The 14,144-nt window shown below is 41.2% G+C and overlaps 1 protein-coding gene across 5 annotated transcripts in view; it reads left to right on the plus strand.

The window, feature by feature from the left end:
• Positions 1–4,453: 4,453 nt before the first annotated feature.
• Positions 4,454–14,144, plus strand: part of PKNOX2 (PBX/knotted 1 homeobox 2) — a 785,503-nt gene continuing 775,812 nt past the window's right edge. For 4 of the 5 annotated variants that reach the window (XM_082273320.1, XM_082273323.1, XM_082273321.1 and 1 more), the window contains exon 1: positions 4,455–4,505. The gene's annotated coding sequence lies outside the window, so the exon portion shown is untranslated. Of the gene's footprint in view, positions 4,506–14,144 lie in introns of all 5 variants that reach the window. The other variant, XM_082273326.1, reaches the window with a different exon arrangement.

Consider the following 14,144-nt stretch of genomic DNA (forward strand, 5'->3'; position numbering starts at 1 on the left):
GTTTGTACCCGTAGTACAGCCCAGAAACAATAGTGCGCATTTTGCTTTTTTTTTTTTTATTTATTTTTTATTTATTTCTGCATAGTTCTCCTCTAGTGAAAAAAAAAAAAAGATACAATGTATCCTTGCAGAGGAGAAACAATACAGGGCGGGTTGTATTTGCAGCAATTTATTTTTTCAACCCCTGCACACCTAAGGGTAAAACAAATCCTTAATGCCTAAGCCCAATTTTACAACTTTGTGGTAGTAAAACCGTACATCTCATCACCACTATTTTGTGTATTCAAGTGGATTATACCTTGTTTTTTTTCATGATAAATGGGCTTTCAGTAGGTGGTAAATGGTATTAGATATCTCCTTTTTTTTTTTTTTCTTTTTTTTTATTATTATTTTTATCAAAGGAAAACTGGCTAATAATAGTAAAAAAACAAAAAACAAAAATCATTTTTTTAACTTTAGCTGTATATTTCTTGCTACTACCATAACCTACCAACAAAAAACAACCCAAAATAAATTTTCCTGTTCCTGGTGATCGCAGCGACATCACATGCGTGTATGTTAGTTGTTTTTTGTACCCGTAGTACAGCCCAGAAACAATAGTGCGCATTTTGCTTTTTTTGTTTTTATCCTACCTAAAATATATGGACACTAAGGGGTTTATGTACCAAAGCTAGAAAGTGCAAAGTTAGTCACAATTCTGCAGGGAAACCAATCAGCTTCCAGGATTTATTGCTAAAGCGTAATTAAACAAGCTGAGGTTAGGAGCTGATTGGTTTCTCTGCAGAATTGTGACCAATTTTGCTCTCTTTAGCTTTAGTAAATAAACCCCTAACTGACACTGATACCAACTGAACAAAAAATTCTGTCCAAAAAAAAAATACTGACCCTGACATTGACTTTGACTTTTAACCCTGACCTTGACCCAAACACTAACCCTGGCACTGACCTAGATCAAAATCTGATCTAGCTATTTTTCTTTTTTTTTTTTTTTTCTTTTTTTTTATTATTATTTTTTTATACATACTTTTTTCTCTCTCTTTGCAAGGACAGAGAAAGATACAATGCATCTCTGTCCTCCATTCACAGAGAGAGAGAGAAAACACGGGAGGTGGGTTTCACAGTGATAGCCAATCAGAGTCTATCACAGTGATCAGATGACCCGGAACAAGAGGTTTCGGGTCTCGATTGCTAGAACGGTGCTCTCGGTGAGACCCCGGTCTCTGTGCTGGGGCTCTCGGTGAGACTCCGGTCTCTGTGCTGGGAGCATGCTGTGTGGCACGCTCTCTGAACAAAGGGAGATACGCAAATATGCAGCACTACAGAAAAAAGCCCAGTCCCATGGGGCTGCATGTTTGTGTTATGTCGGCACCAAGGGGTTACATTTATTACAGGTACTTATATAGTGTTGTCAATTTACGCAGTGCTTTACATATATATTATAGGTTCACATCAGTCCCTGTCCTCAAGGAGCTAACAATCTAAGGTCCCTAACTCACATTCATACATACACATATAAGGGCCAATTTAGACAGGAGCTAATTTACCTACTAGCATGTCTTTGAAGTGTGGGAGGAAACTGGAGTACACCCACGCAGGTCATGCAAACTCCAGGCAGGTAGTGCCATGGCTGGGATTTGAACAGATGACCCTAGTGCTGCTAGATGGAAGTGCTAACCACTACACCACTGTGCTGCCCCAATCACTCTGATTGGCTATCACAGTGATCACATGATTGGGAGTCCCGATTGTTGGTCAGAGACCCGGGATCACAGGTAAGCACACACCAAGTGCCAAAAACATGATGCTTATATGCGCTCCCCTTCCGTGATGCTGCACATAGTATGTTTTACATTGGCATGAAGGGGTCAACCTACCAGCATGTCTTTGGAGTGTGGGAGGAAACCCAGACAGACACAGCGAGAACATGCAAACTCCAGGTAAGCAGTGCCACGGTTGGGATTTGAACAGACAACCCTAGTGCTGCTAGGTGGAAGTGCTAACCACTATACCACTGTGCTGCCCCAATCACTCTGATTGGCTATCACAGTGATCACATGATTAGGAGTCCCGATTGTTGGTCCGAGACCTGGAGTCGTTGATGAACACGCACCAAGTGCCAACAACATGCTGCTTATCTGAGTTCCCCTTCCATGATGCTTCACATAGTATCTTTTACGCTGGCAAGAAGGGGTTAACCTACCTGCATGTCTTTGGAGTGTGGGAGGAAACTGGAGTACCCGGAGGAAACCCACACAGATGCCGGGAGAACATGCAAAGGTAGTGCCATGGTTGGGATTTGAACAGATGACCCTAGTGCTGCTAGGTGGAAGTGCTAACCACTACACCACTGTGCTGCCCCAATCACTCTGATTGGCTTTCACATTGATCACATGATTGGAAGTCCTGATTGTTGGTGCGAGACCCAGAATACTCGGTGAGCACGCACAAAGCACTGAAAAAAATTCCACCTATATTAGCTCCCTTTCCGTGATGCTTCACATAGTATGTGTTACATTAGTGTGAAGGGGTTAACCTACCAGCAAGTCTTTGGAGTGTGGGAGGAAACCCTCACAGACACAGGGAGAACATGCAAAGTCCAGGTAGGTAGTGCCATGGTTGGGATTTGAACAGATGACCCTACTATTGCTAGGTGGAAGTGCTAACAACTACACCCCTCTTCCATGATGCTGTACATAGTATGTTTTACATTGGCAAGTAGGGGTTAACCTACGAGCATGTCTTTGGAGTGTGGGAGGAAACTGGAGTACCTGGAGGAAACCTATTCAGGCACAGGGAGAACATGCAAAGTCCAGGTAAGTAGTGCCATGGTTGGGATTTGAACAGACAACCCTAGTGTTGCTAGATGGAAGTGCTAACCACTACACCACTGTGCTGCCCCAATCACTCTAATTGGCTAATACAGTGATCACGTGATTGGGAGTCCCGATTGTTGGTCCGAGACCTGGTGTCATTGATGAACACGCACCAAGTGCCAACAACATGCCACTTATATGCGCTCCCCTTCCGTGATGCTACACATAGTATGTGTTACATTGGCAGGAAGGGGTTAACCTAACAGCATGTCTTTGAAGTGTGGGAGGAAACTGGAGTACACCCACACAGGTCATGCAAACTCCAGGCAGGTAGTGCCATGGTTGGGATTTGAACAGATGACCCTAGTGTTGCTAGATGGAAGTGCTAACCACTACACCACTGTGCTGCCCCAGTCACTCTGATTGGCTATCACAGTGATCACATGACTGGTTGTCCTGATTGTTGGTCCAAGACCTGGAGTCTTCAGTGAACACGCAAGTGCCAAAAACATGGTGCTGCTAGGTGGAAGTGCTAACCACTACACCACTGTGCTGCCCCAAACCCTCTGATTGGCTATCACAGTGATCACATGATTGGGAGTCCCGATTGTTGGTCGGAGACCTGGAGTCATCAGTGAACACGCACCAAGTGCCAAAAAAATGCAGCTGCTAGATGGAAGTGCTAACCACTACACCACTGTGCTGCCCCAATCACTCTGATTGGCTATAACAGTGATCACATGATTGGGAGTCCCGATTGTTGGTCCAAGACCTGGAGTCATCGGTGAACACGCACCAAGTGCCAACAACATGCTGCTTATGTGTGCTCCCCTTCCATGATGCTGCACATAGTATGCGTTACATTGGCAGGAAGGGGTTAACCTACCAGCATGTCTTTGGAGTGTGGGAGGAAACTTGCACAGACAACATGCAAAGTCCAGGTAAGTAGTGCCATGGTTGGGATTTGAACAGACAACCCTAGTGCTGCTAGGTGGGAGTGCTAACCACTTAGCCACTGTGCTGCCCCAATCACTCTGATTGGCTATCATAGTGATCACATGATTGGGAGTCCCGATTGTTGGTCGGAGAACCAGGAGTCATCAGTGAACACGCACCAAGTGCCAAAAACATGGTGCTGCTAGATGGAAGTGCTAACCACTACACCACTGTGCTGCCTCAAATCCTCTGATTGGCTATCACAGTGATCACATGATTGGTTGTCCCGATTGTTGGTCCAAGACCTGGAATAATCAGTTAACACACACAAAGCACCAAAAAAATACCGCCTATATGCGCCCCCTCTTCCGTGATGCTGCACGTAGTATGTGTTACGTCGGCGTGAAAGAGTTAAGCTGGATGCATTTATTCCATTTTTTTTTTTTTTTTAAAGTGGACTATCCCTTTAACAAAGGAACAATGCTCTCCAGCCCCCGGGAGTAAATATCGCCAGTCGCCTGTCACAGCTGTCAAAACAAATCGATCAAACTGGCGGAAAACGCAGGCGGCGTGCCCCCGTGCGTCCACTAGATGGCAGCGACTTCCCAGCAATAAATAAGCCCCACATCCAGCCAAAAAGCAGGAGAAGAAAGGGGGCGTGTGCCTGGACCCCCCTCCAGTGACGTCACAGCCTTTGCTGGGAAGTATAGGCTGTGCTGTCACGCCAGTGTCAGTCTGATGAAGATTGGCACTCAGGTAAGCTGTCATTCATTCTCAATGTCAGGAGCTGCTTTCCAGGCTGCGGGCTGCTGCCGTCGCTGTTGTTGCTTGCAGCCTGTGTGTGTGTGTGTGTGTGTGTGTGTGTGTGTGTGTGTGCGCACTCTCTCCAGCACCATGTGCCTCTCCCTCTCTCTCTTCTTTTTTTTTTTTTTTTTTGCACAGTCCCATTGCCGGAGCTCTTCATACAGACAGGGCACAGGAGGAGGAGGAGGCAGTGTGGGGCAACCTTAACTGCTAATGCAATCACTCCTCGCCGCCAGGATCCAAGCGTGTGCGCATTTCTTTTTTTTTTTTTTTTGCATGCTTGAGCCAGCGCACATATACACACACACACATATATATATATATATATATATATACATACATACATATACAAGATCTATACCATGTATTTGTTTACACAAATACAGATTTAAAAAAACAAAACAAAAAAGAAAATCAATTTATCTATGAATGAATTGCACACTATCGTGCATTATAATTTATACATCATTTATATTCTATATTTATATTTATTATTATTAGATTTATTTGTATTTGGAAAACACACGCTCAGCGGGTGACATGTAACGGCACACACACACACACACAGAACCTGTACATGATGGATACATGTCATTTGCATGCCAAGTGATTATCGTATTTGAAGATTTTTCTTTTTTAACATCACCAAAAAAAAAGGGAATTCTTATTTGGGACGTCTTCTTTTTTTTAATCTCTGGAAGATATATTTTGGACTTTTTTTTTTTTTTTTTCTTTTTAGAGATGAAGAGTGACTCTGCAGGATGCTGTTTAGACAGAAAGGATAGAACACATGGGAAGGATTGGTGTGCGGATACTGTTGTGGAAGTAATTGGATTCTTTGTGGCATTGTATGGTGCTGGTGATGGTGATGGTGGAAGTTCTGGTTCTGGTGTTAGTTCTGTTGCTGGTGGTGGAGGAATTATATGGTGGTGCTGTTGGTAGTTTTGGTTCTAGCACTAGTTCTGGTTGTAGTGATAGTTCTGGTACTGGTGATAGTGCTGTTTTTGGTGCTGGTTCTGGTGATAGGTCTAGTGCTGGTGCTAGTTCTCATTCTGGTGGTGGTGGCATTGAATGGTAATGGTTGTGCCAGTTCTGCTGCTCGTACTAATGTTTGTTCTTGTGATGGCTGTGCCAGTTCTGCTGCTGATACTAATGTTTGTTCTGGTGGTGGTGCTAGTTCTCATTCTGGTGGTGGTGGCATTGTATGGAGGTGGTGGTTGTGCCAGTTCTGCTGCTGGTGATAGTGTTTGTTCTGGTGCTGGTGATAGGTCTAGTGTTGGTGCTAGTTCTCCTTCTGGTGGTGGTGGCATTGTATGGAGGTGGTGGTTGTGCCAGTTCTGGTGCTGGTGTTTGTTCTGGTGGTGGCTGTGCTGGTTCTGGTGCTAGTTCTCATTCTGGTAGTGGTGGCATTGTATGGAGGTGTTGGTTGTGCCAGTTCTGCTGCTGGTGATAGTGTTTGTTCTGGTGCTGGTGATAGGTCTAGTGTTGGTGCTAGTTCTCCTTCTGGTGGTGTTGGCATTGTATGGAGGTGGTGGTTGTGCCAGTTCTGCTGCTGGTGATAGTGTTTGTTCTGGTGCTGGTGATAGGTCTAGTGTTGGTGCTAGTTCTCCTTCTGGTAGTGGTGGCATTGTATGGAGGTGGTGGTTGTGCCAGTTCTGCTGCTGGTGATAGTGTTTGTTCTGGTGCTGGTGATAGGTCTAGTGTTGGTGCTAGTTCTCATTCTGGTGGTGGTTGCTGGTTCTGGTGCTGGTGTTAGTGCTCATTATGATGTTAGTTGCATTGTATGGAGATGGTGGTTCTGCTGCTGGTGCTAGTGCTATTTATGATGCTGGTCCTGGTGCTAGTTCAGGTGGTGGTGGTATTATATGGAGGTACTGGTGCTAGTTCTGGTGATGGTGGCATTATATTGTGGTGCTGCTGTTTCTAGTGCTGGTGCTAGTTCAGGTGGTGGTGATGTTGTATGGAGTTGGTGGTGCTGGTGCTAGTGCTATTTTTGGTGCTGGTCCTGGTGCTAGTTCAGGTGGTGGTGGTATTGCATGGAGGTACTGGTGCTAGTTCTGGTGATAGTGGCATTATATTGTGGTGCTGCTGTTTCTAGTGCTGGTGCTAGTTCAGGTGGTGGTGGTGTTGTATGGAGTTGGTGGTGCTGGTGCTAGTGCCATTTTTGGTGCTGGTGCTGATGTTCATTATGGTGGTAGTGGCATTGTATGGAAATGATGGTTCTGCTGCTGGTGCTAGTTCTGGTGATAGTGGCATTATATGGTGGTGCTGCTGTTTCTAGTGCTAGTTCTTGTGCTGGTATTAATGCTCATACTGGTGGTGGTGGCATTGTATGGAGATGGTGGTTCTGCTGCTGGTGTTAGTGCTATTTCTGGTCCTGGTACTAGTTGTGGGTGGTGGTATTGTATGGAGGTGGTGGTGCTGTTTCTGGTGCTGGTGCTGTGCTGTTGGTAATTCTGGTAGTGGTGGTGGCATTTTATGGAGGTGGTGGTACTGGTTCTGGTGTTAGTGCTATTTTTGGTGCTGGTGCTAGTGCTCATTATGATGGTGGTGACATTGAATGGAGAATGTGGTTCTGCTGCTAGTGTTGGTGCTGTTTCTGGTGCTGGTGCTAGTTCAGGTGGTGGTGTTATTGTATGGAGGTGGTGGTTGTGGTGCTGGTTCTGGTGTTGGTGCTAGTGCTCATTATTATGGTGGTGGCATTGTATAGAGATAGTGGTTCAACTGCTGGTGCTAGTGTTATTTTTGGTGCTAGTGCTAATTCTGGTGATGGTGGCATTATATGGTGGTGCTGCTTTTTCTAGTGCTAGTTCTGGTGCTAGTTCTGGTGGTGGTGGCATTATATGGTAGTGCTGCTGTTTTCAGTGCTAGTTCTGGCGCTAGTTCTGGTGGTGGTGGCATTATATGGTGGTGCTGCTGTTTCTATTGCTATTTCTGGTGTTAGTTCTAGTGAGGGTGGCATGATATGGTGGTGGCAAAGTTTCTAGTGCTAGTTCTGGTGGTGGTGGCATTATATGGTGGTGTTGCTGTTTCCAGTGCTAGTTCTGGTGCTAGTTCTGGTGGTGGTGGCATTATATGGTGGTGCTGCTGTTCCTAGTACTAGTTCTGGTGCTGGTTCTAGTGAGGGTGGCATTATATGGTGGTGCTGCTGTTTCCAGTGTTAGTTCTGGTGCTAGTTCTGGTGGTGGTGGCATTATATGTAGGTGCTGCTCTTTCTAGTGCTATTTCTGGTGCTAGTTCTGGTGGTGGTGGCATTATATGGTGGTGCTGCTGTTTCTAGTGCTAGTTCTGGTGCTGGTTCTAGTGAGGGTGGCATTATATGGTGGTGCTGCTGTTTCCAGTGCTAGTTCTGGTGCTAGTTCTGGTAGCGGTGGCATTATATGGTGGTGCTGCTGTTTCTAGTGCCAGTTCTGGTGCTGATTGGTATTGTCTGTTGGTGGGTCTGTTGCTGATGGTTGGTATTCTCATGTTGTTCCTTGTTTGTCTTTACTTGATAGATGAAGTTCCTGTGCAGTTTATCAGGCGTTGTATCTTTTGTACGGTGATGGAACGCTCCACCATTTCACCGTGAATATCTCCATCAGTTGTAGGCTCGCTGCCTTTGCTTGCTTTGTTTTTTGATTAATAATAACCGATGATCGCCAATCCTGAAAACGCTTGCGAGGGGATTGTGATGTTTGTATCTTGGTGGTGAATTCTCCTCTTCTCAGACCTTGTGTATAATTCATTAAATGGCTGTTTTCTCCGCCAGCGTCTTGGGGGAGATCTGGCTTCTCGATGGGGCTCCAGCGACAATATTGTTTTGTTCTCACTTTGACTCGAATGAAGGGTTTCCACTCATTGTCGAGCCAGTGAGGGCCATCTACTGAGCCATTAAGGATCCCGTCATGTTGTTTTAATTAAGTCTGACTAATCCAATAGACCGACGGCTCTTAACTTTCCAGCTTAAACATTTTTTTTTTTGTAGCAATTTAAACTTGTTACGATCATCCGATACTTGCTTTGTCTTTGTTATCATTTGCTAATCGATAATGTGTGACTACCTGCGTTTTGTTGTACTGTCCTTGGAATATATTATTAAGAGGTGATCAGCACAGGAGAGTCTGACGCTTCCCTGCATTTCCAAGTTTGGATGGTCTTTTAGAAAAAATAAAAATAACTTCCCTTTGAAAAGGGCCAGCGGCCGAGGAGTTGATCATTAGCGAAGGGATAATTAAATATACAACTTCTCACGTCCGCTGCCGGTCTCTGCTTTAATTGAGGAAAGTATTGGATTTTGCATGCGTCGTAGTGCGTTTTCCGATACAAAATTGATTACAGCGATAGGCTCGGAGCACATTAGCGCGCTCAGGAGACAGATTTGTTAAGCGTTAGGCCAATGTTAAATTAAAATGCGGCGTTAAATATACTGTAAAAAGTTGTTTTTTTTTTTTTAATCAGACAAGTTTTTATTTTAAATTTACAGCTTTTCTCTAGGTATTACATTCAAACCATAACATACATTAACAGTTCAGGTTCTACAGACATTTTACCACACTAAAAGTTAGTGTGCATTTTTTTTTTTTAAATTGGGGAGGGGGAACCAAAACTTTTTTTTAATATTACATTTTTATGACTATTTGTTACTACTTTAAGCTTGTATTACAACAAACTTTTTTCTACATACATTTTTTTTTTTTTTTACTATTTTTATTACTTTACATTTCTAATTTTTTTAATCTTTATTACTACAAACTTTTTATTTGATATTACCTTTTTATTATATTTTTTTTTTATTTAAAATTTTTATTACTACAAACTTTTTTTATTTACTTTTTTTACTTTAAATTTCTGTTCTACTTCTTCTTTCTTAAAAAATTTTTTATTTCATGTTACTTTTTTTTAAATTATTTTTAATACTTGAAACTTTTTTTCTTACTACATTTCTATTATTTTTAATCTCTATTACTGCAAACCTTTTTTTCATGTTACATTTTTACTATTATTTTTATTACCTTGAATTTCTCTTATTTAACTTTTTTATTGCTACAAACTTTTTTTTCTTATTACATTTTTTTTTACAATTTTTATTACTTTACATTTCTATGTAAAATGTTTACTATTATTTTTATTACTTTAAATTTCTATTATTTAAAATTTTTATTGCTACATCATTTTTTTTCTTATTATATTTTTTTACTATTTTATTACTTCTATTATTTTTAATCTTTATTACTACCAACTGTTTTTTTCATATTTCATTTTAACTATTATTTTTATTCCATGAAATTTCTATTATTTAAAATTTTTTAAACTACAACCTTTTTTCTTTTTACATTTTTTTTTTACTATTTTTATTACTTTAAATCTCTATTATTTTTATTCTTTAGTTCTACAACCTTTTTTTTCTTATTACATTTTTACTATTATTTTTATTACTTTAAATTTCTATTATTTTAAATCTTTATTACTACAAACTTTTTTCCCCCCCAAATATAAAATTTTACTAATTTTACTATTAATTTTATTGATTTACATTTTTATTTATAAACTGTTTAATAATACAAACTTTTTTTCTTCTTACATTTTTTTTACTTTTTTTTGTACTTTAAATTTCTATTATTTAAATCTTTATTTCTACAAACTTGTTTTCTAATATTACATTTTTACTATCATTTTTATTTCTTAAAATTATTTTTAATCTTTATTACTACAATTTTTTTTCATATTACATTTTTGTTATTATTTTTATTACTTTAAGTTTTCTATTATTTAAGAATTTTATTGATACAAACTTTTTTCTTCTTACATTTTTTTAACTATTTTTCTTTCTTTAAATTTCTATTATTTTTAATCTTTATTACTACCAACTTTTTTTTTTCATATTATTATTATTATTATTATTATACAGGATTTATATAGCGCCAACAGTTTGCGCAGCGCTTTACAATGTGGATATTATTAAGTTTTTACTTTATTTTTATTACTTTCAATTTCTATTATTTAGAAACTTTATTACTACAAACTTTTTTTTTCATATTACATTTTTACTATTGTTTTTATTACTTTAAATTGATATTATTTTAAATGTTTTATTACTACAAACTTTTTTTTTCTCATTTACATTTTTTTTATTACTTTGAATTTCTATCATTTTAATTTTTGTTACTACACACTTTTTTTTTTCATATTACATTATTATTATTTAGTATTTTGATTGCTACAAACTTATATTTATTTATTTAAAATTTTTATTATTTAGTATTTTGATTTCTACAAACTTTTATTTATTTATTTTTTTCATATTAAATTTACTGAGAGATTTTTTTTTTTTTTTTTTTTTTTTTTTTAATTTGTGATAATCTACTGTTTAAATGGCATTCATTTGCATTCTACAGATGGGTCGTGTGGCAATCATTTTTCCCAAGGATTTTAATTGTAGCAATTAAGAAGGAAGGAAACGGCATTTTTTTTTTGTGTGTGGCTGTGGACGGGGTACATCTGCTGTTTAAAAAAAAAGAGAGAAGGAGGGGGGATGGGGGGTGTGTTTCGCGATGCGAACGGTTCTGTTATGGTATTTGCTATGTTAAATAATGCATTAGCTTTCTCTTTTTTTTTTGTTGCTTTTGCTGTGGCTGCTGGAAAAAAAAAAAAAAAAGGGGGGGGGGGGACCGCTTGGAACTAAGTTTAGAAAAAGTTTTTTCATGTTGGTGCCGTTGCCCCTTCCCTCAACTCGGCGCTGCGGGCGTGTTTACTGTTCACTATCTGGGTGGCATGCTTCGGGATTACCATGTCAGTGATACCCAAATGAAACTAATGAGCTGGAATAATTCATCAAACTAAGCTGTATTATTGGCCGCCGGCTAATGTGTGACGCTTTATTTCATTTTCTGCTATTAGAAAATACTTTTATTACAAATGAGTACTTTGCCGCCATTCCTATATGGATGGAATATTTAAAACGTAGGGAAAAAAAATAATGTCCTAGATGGATTGCAGAAGACTATATAGGGGGATTTACTAAAACTGGAGCACTCAAAAGCTAGTGCAGCTGCGCATGGTAGTAGCCAATCAGCTTGTTCAATTAAGCGTTGAAAATAAAACCTGGAAGCTGATTGGATAACCCAAATCTTGCACTCTCCAGTTTTAGTGGTCTTCATTATAGGGGAAAGCTTTTACGGTGTAGACAATGGTGCCAGACTATGACCATCATCCAGGTGATGGTTCCCAGTTGCCTTACTGGGTAACGTCATTCCTTTTCCCAGTAAGTGTGTAAAACCATTGCAAGATGGCCAGTATGGGGTGAAACAATCTCATTTTGTTTTAAATGTGTTTTTGATTGCAAAAAATATTGTACCGTCTCTGCCCGGTGTTGGGGAGTACCCTCTCTGATCGGTGTTGGGGTGTACCGTCTCTGATCGGTGTTGGGGTGTACTGCCTCTTCCCGGTGTTGAGGTGTACCGTCTCTGCCCAGTGTTGGGGTGTACCGTCTCTTCCCGGTGTTGGGGTGTACCACCTCTGCCCGGTGTTGGGGTGTACCATCTCTGATCGGTGTTGGGGTGTATGTCTCTGCTCTGTGTTGGGGTGTACCATCTCTGCTCAGTGTTGGGGTGTACGGTCTCTGCCCGGTGTTGGGGTGTACCATATCTGCCCAGTGTTGGGGTGTACCATCTCTGCCCGTGTGTTGGGGTGTACCACCTCTGCTCGGTGTTGGGGTGTACAGTCTCTGCTCGGTGTTGGGGTGTACAGTCTCTGCCCGGTGTTGGGGTGTACCGTTCTGCCCGGTGTTGGGGTGTACCATCTCTGATCGGTGTTAGGGTGTACCGTCTCTGCCCGGTGTTGGGGTGTACCATCTCTGCCCGGTGTTGGGGTGTACCATCTCTGATCAGTGTTGGGGTGTACCGTCTCTGCCCGGTGTTGGGGTGTACCGTCTCTTCCCGATGTTGGGGTGTACTGTCTCTTCCCGGTGTTGGGGTGTACCGTCTCTGCCCGGTGTTGGTGTGTACCGTCTCTGCCTGGTGTTGGTGTGTACCGTCTCTGCCTGGTGTTGGGGTGTACTGTCTCTTCCCTGTGTTGGGGTGTACCGTCTCTTCCCGGTGTTGGGGTGTACCGTCTCTTCCCGGTGTTGGGGTGTACCGCCTCTTCCCGGTGTTGGGGTGTACCGCCTCTTCCCGGTGTTGGGGTGTACCGTCTCTGCTTGGTGGTGCTTTGGGTTGGCGCAGCTATGTCCAAACTATTGCCCTCCAAGCTGTTCAGGAACTACAATTCCCATCATGCCTAGTCATGTCTGTGAATGTCAGAGATTTACAATGCCTCATGGGAATTGTAGTTCCTGAACAGCTGGAGGGGCCGTAGTTTGGACACCCCTGGCCTGTGGCAGGTCATTACAGACTTCATATCTTCTTTCTCTTCTGACATCTTTACCAGCCTATGACATCACAGCCCCCCCCCCCCCCCATTGGAAATTAAGTTTGTCCAGAGCCAGATCTAGGATGTTTCATAGATATCATTATTCTTCTCAGCCCAATATAATCCGTATTCATGTATCTGAATTGTTCATTATCTTCCCAATAGAGGGGAGGAGTCTACAGAGACACTGTGTGCTCCCATACCATTTGTATTGGGATGTTGGTATTCTGTAGGGTGGATTGTAATTGGTAGATGACATCATTCTAGATCGAGGGACCATGGGAGTTGATATACTAAAGGCAAATGGGCTTTTTTTTTTTACTTTGTAAGGGAATTTTCACTTTGCAGGGGGATTCTCCCTTAGCTTAGTGAATGTGGTGCAAATCCGTTTTGTAAAGAATGTACTTCGTAGGGGAATTTTCCTTTAGCTCAGTAAATGTTATGAAAATCTACTTTGTAGGGGAATTTTCCCCTAGCTCAGTGAATGTGATAAAAATCTACTTTGTAGGGTAATTTTCCCTTAGCTAAGTGAATGTGGTGCAAATCAGTTTTGTAAAGAATTTACGTCGTAGGGGAGGGGATTTTCCCTTAGCTCGGTGAATGTGATAAAAATCTACTTTGTAGGGGGATTTTCCCTTTGCTTAGTGAATGTGGTGCAAATCCATTTTGTAAAGAATGTACGTCGTAGGGGAGGGGATTTTCCCTTAGCTTGGGGAATGTGATAAAAATCTGCTGTTTAGGGGAAATTTCCCTTAGCTCAGTGAATGTGATGAAAATCAACTTTGCAGGGGAATTTTTCCCTTAGCTTAGTGAATGTGGTGCAAATCTGTTTTGTAAAAAATGTACTTCGTAGGGGAATTTTCCCTTAGCTCAATCAATGTGATGAAAATCCACTTTGTATGGGAATTTTCCCCTTAGCTTAGTAAAAGTGGTGCAAGTCCACTTTGTAAAGCATGCACTTTGTAGGGAAACTTTCCCTTTAACTTAGTGAATGTGGTCAAAATCCACTTTGTAAAGAATGTACTTTGTATAGGAGTTTTCCCTTAGCTTAGTGAATGTGGTGCAAGTCCTCTTTGTAAAGCATGCACTTTGTAGTTGGATTCTCCCTTAGTTTAGTGAATGTGGTGCAAGTCCTCTTTGTAAAGAATGTACTTTGTAGGGAAACTTTCCCTTTAACTTAGTGAATGTGGTCAAAATCCACTT

This window comes from Pelophylax lessonae (genome assembly GCF_965119305.1).
Source record: "Pelophylax lessonae genome assembly, chromosome: 12".
Classification (NCBI taxonomy): domain Eukaryota; kingdom Metazoa; phylum Chordata; class Amphibia; order Anura; family Ranidae; genus Pelophylax; species Pelophylax lessonae.